Source organism: Rutidosis leptorrhynchoides, chromosome 3 (genome assembly GCF_046630445.1).
Source record: "Rutidosis leptorrhynchoides isolate AG116_Rl617_1_P2 chromosome 3, CSIRO_AGI_Rlap_v1, whole genome shotgun sequence".
Classification (NCBI taxonomy): Eukaryota; Viridiplantae; Streptophyta; class Magnoliopsida; order Asterales; family Asteraceae; genus Rutidosis; species Rutidosis leptorrhynchoides.
Window position 1 is genome coordinate 258,928,403 of NC_092335.1, and position 14,098 is coordinate 258,942,500.

Genomic DNA, 14,098 nt, shown 5'->3' on the forward strand with positions numbered 1-14,098 from the left:
ATACCAGTGAATGCCGGTTGTTGGTTTGACTGTCGTAATCCGCGGGTTTATAATTGTCCTCAGAAAATTCGGTGATGATAACCTGGGTAAATAACCAATCGGGGGGGGGGGGGGGGGGGGGGGGGGGGGGCGAAGGGAAGCAAAACTTTTTTTTCCTTTTCATTTTTTGAAAAAACTTTGTTCACGAACATTATAGATTGGATGAAAATATGAATATTTAATAAAGACATTTTGTGATAAATGTTTATATTTTGGCGGGAAAACGCTCGAAGAAGTAATATTTAGCAATTATCGTGTTTTTCGAGCGTATGTTGAGGTTTTAGATGTTAGAGTTTAGATATTAGGGTTTATTGGGTTTAGATATTGGGGTTTAGAAATGTAGGGTTTAGGGTTTAGATTTAGGGTTTAGATTTAGGATTTAGATTGAGTTTTTAACACGAATGGTTTAGAGTTTAGGGTTTGGAGTTTTGGGTTTAGGGACTCAACCCAAAAACCCAAACCCTAAACCCTAAATTCTAAATCGGGCTAAATTTTACTTCACAAAACATAAAAAAAAAACGTTAACATTCTTCACGATCAATATTATCTTGAATGTTATTTTTGTCGATCGTTTTCCCGCCTAAATAATAACATTCATCACGAATTGTCTTTTCTAAATGTTCATATTTTCGTGTGATCTTAATACCTGAAAAAAAAAATTCCAAAAAAAGAAAAAAATAAAATTTTGCTTCCCCCGATTGGTTATTCCCCATTGATCCTGCCCATGTATATATATATATATATATATATATATATATATATATATATTAAAAATTACTAATATTAATATTTTGGTAAAAAAAAAATATTCGTGAGGCAACAAACAATGACTCATCGTAACACGTGTCATATTGGGTTTTTTTTATATACATGGATTTCTCTTAACCTACTCTCTTTAATAGGGCCTATAAATCAACCCTAATCTTTCCCCCAATTCATCACAAACTCATTACAATCGATTAATTCTCAAATCTCAAAGTTTCTTTTCGTAGTTTTAATCAATCAAATTTGTCGGAGGTATTATTCCTTCTTTACCATTATCTTGATCTTAATTTTCTCTAGTTGATTTATGCTCCTGTATATATTGACCTGAATTGAATTAGGTTTTTAATTTTCGGTTCGTTAATCTGCGTTCTCCACATCTTTTCATCATTTAATCCCTAGATCTGTTTTGTATATGAATAGTTGTATGAAATTGTTGTGGATCTGTTTACGGTTGTTGAATTATTATATAAAACTATTAAGCTTTAAATCTTCCTTTTTTTCATTGAAATTTTCTTTTATTCATATAGTCTGTTTTTGGACCTAATTTTATTTTCTATCCAGATCTGATACGCCTAAAATTTTCATCAATCCTTAATCTGGCGTTTGTAACAAAAGTTGAAACTTAAATTTATGTATATATACTAATCAGACTGCTTTTTAATAAGTACCTGATTATTATCAGTTCTTTAATTCATGTTTGTTACAGTTTGGCTGTACATTTTATATTAATTATTAATTATTATGTTAATATTACAGATGCAGATCTTTGTAAAGACACTCACTGGTAAGACGATCACTCTCGAAGTTGAGAGCTCTGATACAATTGACAACGTTAAGGCGAAGATCCAAGATAAGGAAGGGATCCCACCAGACCAGCAAAGGCTCATCTTTGCCGGTAAGCAGCTCGAAGATGGCTGAACCTTAGCCGACTACAACATCCAAAAGGAGTCAACACTCCACCTTGTTCTCAGATTAAGAGGTGGGATGCAAATCTTTGTTAAGACCTTGACTGGAAAGACTATCACTCTTGAGGTTGAAAGCTCGGACACAATCGATAACGTGAAGGCTAAGATTCAAGATAAGGAGGGGATCCCACAAGACCAGCAAAGGCTAATCTTTACTGGAAAGCAGATGGAGGGTGGTAGGAGTTTGGCTGATTACAATATACAAAAGGAGTCTACACTTCATTTGGTGTTGAGGTTGAGGGGAGGTATGCAGATTTTTGTGAAGACGTTAACTGGAAAGACGATAACTTTAGAAGTGGAGAGTTCTGATACGATTGATAATGTGAAGGCGAAAATTCAGGATAAGGAGGGGATCCCACCAGTGAAATGTCCCGTTCTTATTGATTAAAAACGTTCCATATTAATTGATTTCGTTGCGAGGTTTTGACCTCTATATGAGACGTTTTTCAAAGGCTGCATTCATTTTAAAACAAACCATAACCTTTATTTCATCAATAAAGGTTTAAAAAGCTTTACGTAGATTATCAAATAATGATAATCTAAAATATCCTGTTTACACACGACCATTACATAATGGTTTACAATACAAATATGTTACATCGAAATCAGTTTCTTGAATGCAGTTTTTACACAATATCATACAAACATGGACTCCAAATCTTGTCCTTATTTTAGTATGCAACAGCGGAAGCTCTTAGTATTCACCTGAGAATAAACATGCTTTAAACGTCAACAAAAATGTTGGTGAGTTATAGGTTTAACCTATATATATCAAATCGTAACAATAGACCACAAGATTTCATATTTCAATACACATCCCATACATAGAGATAAAAATCATTCATATGGTGAACACCTGGTAACCGACATTAACACGATGCATATATAAGAATATCCCCATCATTCCGGGACACCCTTCGGATATGATATAAATTTCGAAGTACTAAAGCATCCGGTACTTTGGATGGGGTTTGTTAGGCCCAATAGATCTATCTTTAGGATTCGCGTCAATTAGGGTGTCTGTTCCCTAATTCTTAGATTACCAGACTTAATAAAAAGGGGCATATTCGATTTCGATAATTCAACCATAGAATGTAGTTTCACGTACTTGTGTCTATTTTGTAAATCATTTATAAAACCTGCATGTATTCTCATCCCAAAAATATTAGATTTTAAAAGTGGGACTATAACTCACTTTCACAGATTTTTACTTCGTCAGGAAGTAAGACTTGGCCACTGGTTGATTCACAAACCTATAACAATATATACATATATATCAAAGTATGTTCAAAATATATTTACAACACTTTTAATATATTTTGATGTTTTAAGTTTATTAAGTCAGCTGTCCTCGTTAGTAACCTACAACTAGTTGTCCACAGTTAGATGTACAGAAATAAATCAATAAATATTATCTTGCATCAATCCACGACCCAGTGTATACGTATCTCAGTATTGATCACAACTCAAACTATATATATTTTGGAATCAACCTCAACCCTGTATAGCTAACTCCAACATTCACATATAGAGTGTCTATGGTTGTTCCGAAATATATATAGATGTGTCGACATGATAGGTCGAAACATTATATACGTGTCTATGGTATCTCAAGATTACATAATATATAATACAAGTTGATTAAGTTATGGTTGGAATAGATTTGTTACCAATTTTCACGTAGCTAAAATGAGAAAAATTATCCAATCTTGTTTTACCCATAACTTCTTCATTTTAAATCCGTTTTGAGTGAATCAAATTGCTATGGTTTCATATTGAACTCTATTTTATGAATCTAAACAGAAAAAGTATAGGTTTATAGTCAGAAAAATAAGTTACAAGTCATTTTTGTAAAGGTAGTCATTTCAGTCGAAAGAACGACGTCTAGATGACCATTTTAGAAAACATACTTCCACTTTGAGTTTCATGTTCCTAATAAAAATCATTTTCTCAGAATAACAACTTTTAAAACAAAGTTTATCATAGTTTTTAATTAACTAACCCAAAACAGCCCGCGGTGTTACTACGACGGCGTAAATCCGGTTTTACGGTGTTTTTCGTGTCTCCAGGTTTTAAATCATTAAGTTAGCATATCATATAGATATAGAACATGTGTTTAGTTGATTTTAAAAGTCAAGTTAGAAGGATTAACTTTTGTTTGCGAACAAGTTTAGAATTAACTAAACTATGTTCTAGTGATTACAAGTTTAAACCTTCGAATAAGATAGCTTTATATGTATGAATCAAATGATGTTATGAACATCATTACTACCTTAAGTTCCTTGGATAAACCTACTGGAAAAGAGAAAAATAGATCTAGATTCAACGGATCCTTGGATGGCTCGAAGTTCTTGAAGCAGAATCATGACACGAAAACAAGTTCAAGTAAGATCATCACTTCAAATAAGATTGTTATAGTTATAGAAATTGAACCAAAGTTTGAATATGATTATTACCTTGTATTAGAATGATAACCTACTGTAAGAAACAAAGATTTCTTGAGGTTGGATGATCACCTTACAAGATTGGAAGTGAGCTAGCAAACTTGAAAGTATTCTTGATTTTATGTAACTAGAACTTGTAGAATTTATGAAGAACACTTAGAACTTGAAGATAGAACTTGAGAGAGATCAATTAGATGAATAAAATTGAAGAATGAAAGTGTTTGTAGGTGTTTTTGGTCGTTGGTGTATGGATTAGATATAAAGGATATGTAATTTTGTTTTCATGTAAATAAGTCATGAATGATTACTCATATTTTTGTAATTTTATGAGATATTTCATGCTAGTTGCCAAATGATGGTTCCCACATGTGTTAGGTGACTCACATGGGCTGTTAAGAGCTGATCATTGGAGTGTATATACCAATAGTACATACATCTAAAAGCTGTGCATTGTACGAGTACGAATACGGGTGCATACGAGTAGAATTGTTGATGAAACTGAACGAGGATGTAATTGTAAGCATTTTTGTTAAGTAGAATTATTTTGATAAGTGTATTGAAGTCTTTCAAAAGTGTATAAATACATATTAAAATACTACATGTATATACATTTTAACTGAGTCGTTAAGTCATCGTTAGTCGTTACATGTAAGTGTTGTTTTGAAACCTTTAGGTTAACGATCTTGTTAAATATTGTTAACCCAATGTTTATAATATCAAATGAGATTTTAAATTATTATATTATCATGATATTATCATGTATGAATATCTCTTAATATGATATATATACATTAAATGTCTTTACAACGATAATCGTTACATATATGTCTCGTTTAAAAATCATTAAGTTAGTAGCCTTGTTTTTACATATGTAGTTCATTGTTAATATACTTAATGATATGTTTACTTATCATAGTATCATGTTAATTATATATATATCCATATATATGTCATCATATAGTTTTTACAAGTTTTAACGTTCGTGAATCACCGGTCAACTTGGGTGGTCAATTGTCTATATGAAACATATTTCAATTAATCAAGTCTTAACAAGTTTGATTGCTTAAAATGTTGGAAAAATTTAATCATGTAAATATCAATCTCAATTAATATATATAAACATGGAAAAGTTCGGGTCACTACAGTACCTACCCGTTAAATAAATTTCGTCCCGAAATTTTAAGCTGTTGAAGGTGTTGACGAATCTTCTGGAAATAGATGCCGGTATTTCTTCTTCATCTGATCTTCATGCTCCCAGGTGAACTCGGGTCCTCTACGAGCATTCCATCAAACCTTAACAATTGGTATCTTGTTTTGCTTAAGTCTTTTAACCTCACGATCCATTATTTCGACGGGTTCTTCGATGAATTGGAGTTTTTCATTGATTTGGATTTCATCTAACGGAATAGTGAGATCTTCTTTAGCAAAACATTTCTTCAAATTCGAGACGTGGAAAGTGTTATGTACAGCCGCGAGTTGTTGAGGTAACTCAAGTCGGTAAGCTACTGGTCCGACACGATCAATAATCTTGAATGGTCCAATATACCTTGGATTTAATTTCCCTCGTTTACCAAATCAAACAACGCCTTTCCAAGGTGCAACTTTAAGCATGACCATTTCTCCAATTTCAAATTCTATATCTTTTCTTTTAATGTCAGCGTAGCTCTTTTGTCGACTTTGGGCTGTTTTCAACCGTTGTTGAATTTGGATGATCTTCTCGGTAGTTTCTTGTATAATCTCCGGACCCGTAATCTGTCTATCCCCCACTTCACTCCAACAAATCGGAGACCTGCGCTTTCTACCATAAAGTGCTTCAAACGGCGCCATCTCAATGCTTGAATGGTAGCTGTTGTTGTAGGAAAATTCTGCTAACGGTAGATGTCGATCCCAACTGTTTCCGAAATCAATAACACATGCTCGTAGCATGTCTTCAAGCATTTGTATCATCCTTTCGCTCTGCCCATTAGTTTGTGGATGATAGATAGTACTCATGTCTAGACGAGTTCCTAATGCTTGCTGTAATGTCTGCCAGAATCTTGAAATAAATCTGCCATCCCTATCAGAGATAATAGAGATTGGTATTCCATGTCTGGAGACGACTTCCTTCAAATACAGTCGTGCTAACTTCTCCATCTTGTCATCTTCTCTTATTGGTAGGAAGTGTGCTGATTTGGTGAGACGATCAACTATTACCCAAATAGCATCAAAACCACTTGCATTCCTTGGCAATTTAGTGATGAAATCCATGGTAATGTTTTCCCATTTCTATTCCGGGATTTCGGGTTGTTGAAGTAGACCTGATGGTTTCTGATGCTCAGCTTTGACCTTAGAACACGTCAAACATTCTCCTACGTATTTAGCAACATCGGCTTTCATACCCGGCCACCAAAAATGTTTCTTGAGATCCTTGTACATCTTCCCCGTTCCAGGATGTATTGAGTATCTGGTTTTATGAGCTTCTCTAAGTACCATTTCTCTCATATCTCCAAATTTTGGTACTCAAATCCTTTCAGCCCTATATCGGGTTCCGTCTTCCCGAATATTAAGATGCTGCTCCGATCCTTTGGGTATTTCATCCTTTAAATTTCCTTCTTTTAAAACTCCTTGTTGCGCCTCCTTTATTTGAGTAGTAAGGTTATTATGAATCATTATATTCATAGATTTTACTCGAATAGGTTCTCTGTCCTTCCTGCTCAAGGCATCGGCTACCACATTTGCCTTCCCCGGGTGGTAACGAATCTCAAAGTCGTAATCATTCAACAATTCAATCCACCTACGCTGCCTCATATTCAGTTGTTTCTGATTAAATATGTGTTGAAGACTTTTGTGGTCGGTATATATAATACTTTTGACCCCATATAAGTAGTGCCTCCAAGTCTTTAATGCAAAAACAACCGCGCCTAATTCCAAATCATGCATCGTATAATTTTGTTCGTGAATCTTCAATTGTCTAGACGCATAAGCAATCACCTTCGTTCGTTACATTAATACACAACCGAGACCTTACTTTGATGCATCACAATAAATCACAAAATCATCATTCCCTTCAGGCAATGACAATATAGGTGCCGTAGTTAGCTTTTTCTTCAATAACTGAAACGCTTTCTCTTGTTCATCATTCCATTCAAATTTCTTCCCTTTATGCGTTAATGAAGTCAAGGGTTTTGCTATTCTGGAAAAGTCTTGGATGAACCTTCTGTAGTAACCAGCTAGTCCTAAAAACTGGCGTATGTGTTTCGGAGTTTTCGGGTTTTCCCACTTTTCAACAGTTTCTATCTTTGCCGGATCCACCTTAATACCTTCTTTGTTCACTATGTGACCGAGGAATTGAACTTCTTCCAACCAAAATGCACACTTTGAAAACTTAGCGTACAATTCTTCCTTCCTCGATACTTCTAACACCTTTCTCAAATGTTCACCGTGTTCTTGGTCATTCTTTGAGTAAATAAGTATGTCATCAATGAAAACAATGACAAACTTGTCAAGGTATGGTCCACACACTCGGTTCATAAGGTCCATGAACACAGCTGGTGCATTAGTTAAACCAAACGGCACGACCATAAACTCGTAATGACCGTAACGTGTTCTGAAAGCAGTCTTTGGAATATCATCTTCTTTCACCCGCATTTGATGATACCCGGAACGTAAGTCAATCTTTGAATAAACAGACGAGCATTGTAGTTGATCAAATAAGTCATCGATTCTCGGTAGTGGGTAGCGGTTCTTGATGGTAAGTTTGTTCAACTCTCGGTAGTCGATACACAACCTGAATGTACCATCTTTCTTCTTGACAAACAAAACAGGAGCTCCCCACGGTGATGTGCTTGGTCAAATGAAACCACGCTCTAAAAGTTCTTGTAATTGGCTTTGCAGTTCTTTCATCTCGCTGGGTGCGAGTCTATAAGGAGCACGAGCTATTGGTGCAGCTCCTGGTACAAGATCTATTTGAAATTCAACGGACCGATGTGGGGGTAATCCCGGTAATTCTTTCGGAAATACATCGGGAAATTCTTTTGCAATGGGAACATCATTGATGCTCTTTTCTTCAGTTTGTACTTTTTCGACGTGTGCTAGAACAGCATAGCAACCTTTTCTTATTAGTTTTTGTGCCTTCAAATTACTAATAAGATGTAGCTTTGTGTTGCCCTTTTCTCCGTACACCATTAAGGGTTTTCCTTTTTATCGTATAATGCGAATTGCATTTTTGTAACAAACGATCTCTGCTTTCACTTCTTTCAACCAGTCCATACCGATTATCACATCAAAACTCCCTAACTCTACTGGTATCAAATCAATCTTAAATGTTTCGCTAACCAGTTTAATTTCTCGATTCCGACATATATTATCTGCTGAAATTAATTTACCATTTGCTAATTCGAGTAAAAATTTACTATCCAAAGGCGTTAATGGACAACTTAATTTAGCACAAAAATCTCTACTCATATAGCTTCTATCCGCACCCGAATCAAATAAAACGTAAGCAGATTTATTGTCAATAAGAAACGTACCCGTAACAAGCTCCGGGTCTTCCTGTGCCTCTGCCGCATTAATATTGAAAACTCTTCCGCGGCCTTGTCCATTCGTGTTCTCCTGGTTCGGGCAATTTCTAATAATGTGGCCCGGTTTTCCACATTTATAACAAACTACATTGGCATAACTTGCTCCGACACTACTTGCTCCGCCATTACTCGTTCCGACACCATTTGTTCCTTTCGTTCTATTAACCCCTGGTCCGTAGACCTCACACTTCGCCGCGCTATGACCATTTCTTTTACACTTGTTGCAAAATTTGGTGCAGAACCCCGAGTGATACTTTTCACACCTTTGGCATAGCTGCTTCTGATTGTTGTTGTTGTTGCAGTTATTATTGTTGTTGAGATGATTGTTGTAGTTGCTGTTGTTGTTGTTGTTGTTGTTGTTGTTGGGCCGTTTGTTGTAGTTGCGATTGATGTTGCGATTGTTGGGATAATTGTTGCGATTATTGTTGTAATTGCTGTTGTTGTTGTATTGGTGATTCTTATCACCATTTTCCTCCCACTTTCTTTTGACTTGCTTCACATTGGCCTCTTCAGCAGTCTGTTCTTTAATTCTTTCTTCAATCTGGTTCACTAGTTTGTGAGCCATTCTACATGCCTGTTGTATGGAGGCGGGCTCGTGTGAACTTATATCTTCTTGGATTCTTTCCGGTAATCCTTTCACAAATGCGTCGATCTTCTCTTCCTCATCTTCGAATGCTCCCGGACACAATAGGCACAATTCTATGAATCGTCTTTCGTATGTGGTAATATCAAATCCTTGGGTTCGTAACCCTCTAAGTTCTGTCTTGAGCTTATTGACCTCGGTTCTGGGACGGTACTTCTCGTTCATCAAGTGCTTGAATGCTGACCACGGTAGTGCGTACGCATCGTCTTGTCCCACTTGCTCTAGATAGGTATTCCACCATGTTAACGCAGAACCTGTGAAGGTATGCGTAGCGTACTTCACTTTGTCCTCTTCAGTACACTTACTTATGGCAAACACCGATTCGACCTTCTCGGTCCACCGTTTCAATCCGATCAGTCCTTCGGTTCCATCAAATTCCAAAGGTTTACAGGCAGTGAATTCTTTGTAGGTGCATCCTATACGATTTCTTGTACTGCTAGATCCAAGGTTATTGTTGGTATGTCGTGCAGCCTGTACTGCGGCTATGTTTGAAGCTAGAAAAGTACGGAATTCCTCTTCATTCATATTCACGGTGTGTCGAGTAGTCGGTGTCATTTCCTTCAAAATAGTCAAATGGAACAAGTTAATCATACAGAATATTAAGAGTAGTTAATAGTATTTCGTAGCATAATATGAACTCATTTATAAAAGCTTTTTCTTCATATTAGCGTTTTATAAGTTTAAATTCGGGTAGTATCTACCCGTTAAGTTCATACTTAGTAGCTAATATACAATTCAACTACTACAATTCTATATGAAAAACTGATTATAATAATATTTCGCGTTCAAACTTTTATACAATATTTTACAAACTTACAATACCGCTTATTTTACATAAAGCATGAAATATAGTACACAATAACTTTGATACAAGATAGTTGTGAAGATAATTCTAGCTAGTACACAAGTCGTTCAGCAAAGGCAATAAAGACACGTAATTCATACGTCCAGAAACAAGTCATGTATTCTGGTTTTACTAGGACTACTTCCCATCCTTGGTCTTGTGGAACATAACCGTTATGGCCGTTGATAAGACACCGTGTTGTAACGTCGTCAAAGGGACGAGGGTTACGTAATGTCCAACGGTCCCGTAACAATCTAAAAACCTCATTTCTTACCTCAATTACCGACTCCATCACTTGTGGGAACGTTTTATTTAATAGTTGTAGCCCAATGTTCTTGTTCTCACTTTGGTGAGAAGCGAACATTACTAATCCGTAATCATAACATGCTTCTTTATGTTGCATGTTAGCTGCTTTTTCTAAATCACGAATTCCAATATTCGGATATATTGAGTCAAAATAATTTCTTAACCCATTGCGTAAAATAGCATTTGGGTTCCCCGCAATATATGCGTCAAAGTAAACACATCGTAACTTATGGATTTCCCAATGTGATATCCCCCATCATTCGAACGAAAGCCTTTTATAAACCAAGGCATTCTTGGAACGTTCTTCGAATGTCTTACAAACTGATCTCGCCTTAAATAGTTGTGCCGAAGAATTCTGACCGACTCTACACAAGGTTTCATCAATCATGTCTCCGGGTAGGTCTCTTAAAATATTGGGTTGTCTATCCATTTTGTGTTTTTATACTGTAAAATAGATAAGAGTTTGATTCATAAAAAAAATACTTATTAATACAAGCAATTTTTACATATATCATAAAGCATAAGCACACTATATTACATATATTACACCACACGAATACAACTATCTTATTCCGACTTGCTCGTTTCTTCTTCTTTGGTTTTGGTTCGTTTTGCCAAGTTTCTAGGGATATATGATGTTCCCCTAATACGAGCCGTCGTTATCCACATTGGTTTAGAAAAACCTGGTGGTTTAGAGGTTCCCGGGTCATTGTTACAACTTAAGGACTTCGGGGGTTGACGATACATATAAAGTTCATCGGGGTTGGAATTCGATTTCTTTATTTTTATGCCCTTTCCCTTATTATTTTCTTTTGCCTTTTTAAATTCAGTTGGGGTAATTTCTATAACATCATCGGAATTCTTGTCAGAATCCGATTCATCGGAGAATTGGTAATCCTCCTAATATTTTGCTTCCTTGGCGGAAACACCATTGACCATAATTAACCTTGGTCGGTTGGTTGAGGATTTTCTTTTACTTAACCGTTTTATTATGTCCCCCACCGGTTCTATTTCTTCATCCGGTTCCGATTCTTCTTCCGGTTCCGACTCTTCTTCCGGTTCCTCTTCGGGAACTTGTGAATCAGTCCACGAATCATTCCAATTTACATTTGACTCTTCATTATTATTTGGTGAGTCAATGGGACTTGTTCTAGAGGTAGACATCTATCACATAATATCAAACGCGTTAAGAGATTAATTTATCACATAATATTCACATGTTAAAAATATAGTTTCCAACAAAATTTGTTAAGCAATCATTTTTCAAGTAAACACGGTCGAAGTCCAGATTCACTAATGCATCCTAACAAACTCGATAAGACACACTAATGCAAAATTCTGGTTCTCTAAGACCAACGCTCTGATACCAACTGAAATGTCCCGTTCTTATTGATTAAAAACGTTCCATATTAATTGATTTCGTTGCGAGGTTTTGACCTCTATATGAGACGTTTTTCAAAGACTGCATTCATTTTAAAACAAACCATAACCTTTATTTCATCAATAAAGGTTTAAAAAGCTTTACGTAGATTCTCAAATAATGATAATCTAAAATATCCTGTTTACACACGACCATTACATAATGGTTTACAATACAAATATGTTACATCGTAATCAGTTTCTTGAATGCAGTTTTTACACAATATCATACAAACATGGACTCCAAATCTTGTCCTTATTTTAGTATGCAACAGCGGAAGCTCTTAGTATTCACCTGAGAATAAACATGCTTTAAACGTCAACAAAAATGTTGGTGAGTTATAGGTTTAACCTATATATATCAAATCGTAACAATAGACCACAAGATTTCATATTTCAATACACATCCCATACATAGAGATAAAAATCATTCATATGGTGAACACCTGGTAACCGACATTAACACGATGCATATATAAGAATATCCCCATCATTCCGGGACACCCTTCGGATATGATATAAATTTCGAAGTACTAAAGCATCCGGTACTTTGGATGGGGTTTGTTAGGCCCAATAGATCTATCTTTAGGATTCGCGTCAATTAGGGTGTCTGTTCCCTAATTCTTAGATTACCAGACTTAATAAAAAGGGGCATATTCGATTTCGATAATTCAACCATAGAATGTAGTTTCACGTACTTGTGTCTATTTTGTAAATCATTTATAAAACCTGCATGTATTCTCATCCCAAAAATATTAGATTTTAAAAGTGGGACTATAACTCACTTTCACAGATTTTTACTTCGTCGGGAAGTAAGACTTGGCCACTGGTTGATTCACAAACCTATAACAATATATACATATATATCAAAGTATGTTCAAAATATATTTACAACACTTTTAATATATTTTGATGTTTTAAGTTTATTAAGTCAGCTGTCCTCGTTAGTAACCTACAACTAGTTGTCCACAGTTAGATGTACAGAAATAAATCGATAAATATTATCTTGCATCAATCCACGACCCAGTGTATACGTATCTCAGTATTGATCACAACTCAAACTATATATATTTTGGAATCAACTTCAACCCTGTATAGCTAACTCCAACATTCACATATAGAGTGTCTATGGTTGTTCCGAAATATATATAGATGTGTCGACATGATAGGTCGAAACATTGTATACGTGTCTATGGTATCTCAAGATTACATAATATACAATACAAGTTGATTAAGTTATGGTTGGAATAGATTTGTTACCAATTTTCACGTAGCTAAAATGAGAAAAATTATCCAATCTTGTTTTACCCATAACTTCTTCATTTTAAATCCGTTTTGAGTGAATCAAATTGCTATGGTTTCATATTGAACTCTATTTTATGAATCTAAACAGAAAAAGTATAGGTTTATAGTCGGAAAAATAAGTTACAAGTCGTTTTTGTAAAGGTAGTCATTTTAGTCGAAAGAACGACGTCTAGATGACCATTTTAGAAAACATACTTCCACTTTGAGTTTAACCATAATTTTTGGATATAGTTTCATGTTCATAATAAAAATCATTTTCTCAGAATAACAACTTTTAAAACAAAGTTTATCATAGTTTTTAATTAACTAACCCAAAACAGCCCGCGGTGTTACTACGACGGCGTAAATCCGGTTTTACGGTGTTTTTCGTGTCTCCAGGTTTTAAATCATTAAGTTAGCATATCATATAGATATAGAACATGTGTTTAGTTGATTTTAAAAGTCAAGTTAGAAGGATTAACTTTTGTTTGCGAACAAGTTTAGAATTAACTAAACTATGTTCTAGTGATTACAAGTTTAAACCTTCGAATAAGATAGCTTTATATGTATGCATCGAATGATGTTATGAACATCATTACTACCTTAAGTTCCTTGGATAAACCTACTGGAAAAGAGAAAAATGGATCTAGCTTCAACGGATCCTTGGATGGCTCGAAGTTCTTGAAGCAGAATCATGACACGAAAACAAGTTCAAGTAAGATCATCACTTGAAATAAGATTGTTATAGTTATAGAAATTGAACCAAAGTTTGAATATGATTATTACCTTGTATTAGAATGATAACCTACTGTAAGAAACAAAGATTTCTT

At 35.1% G+C, this 14,098-nt stretch overlaps 1 pseudogene; it reads left to right on the forward strand.

Moving 5' to 3' along the window:
• Positions 1-1,560: 1,560 nt before the first annotated feature.
• The window catches only part of LOC139900966 (polyubiquitin 11-like), a 16,689-nt pseudogene continuing 4,151 nt past the window's right edge, over positions 1,561-14,098 (forward strand).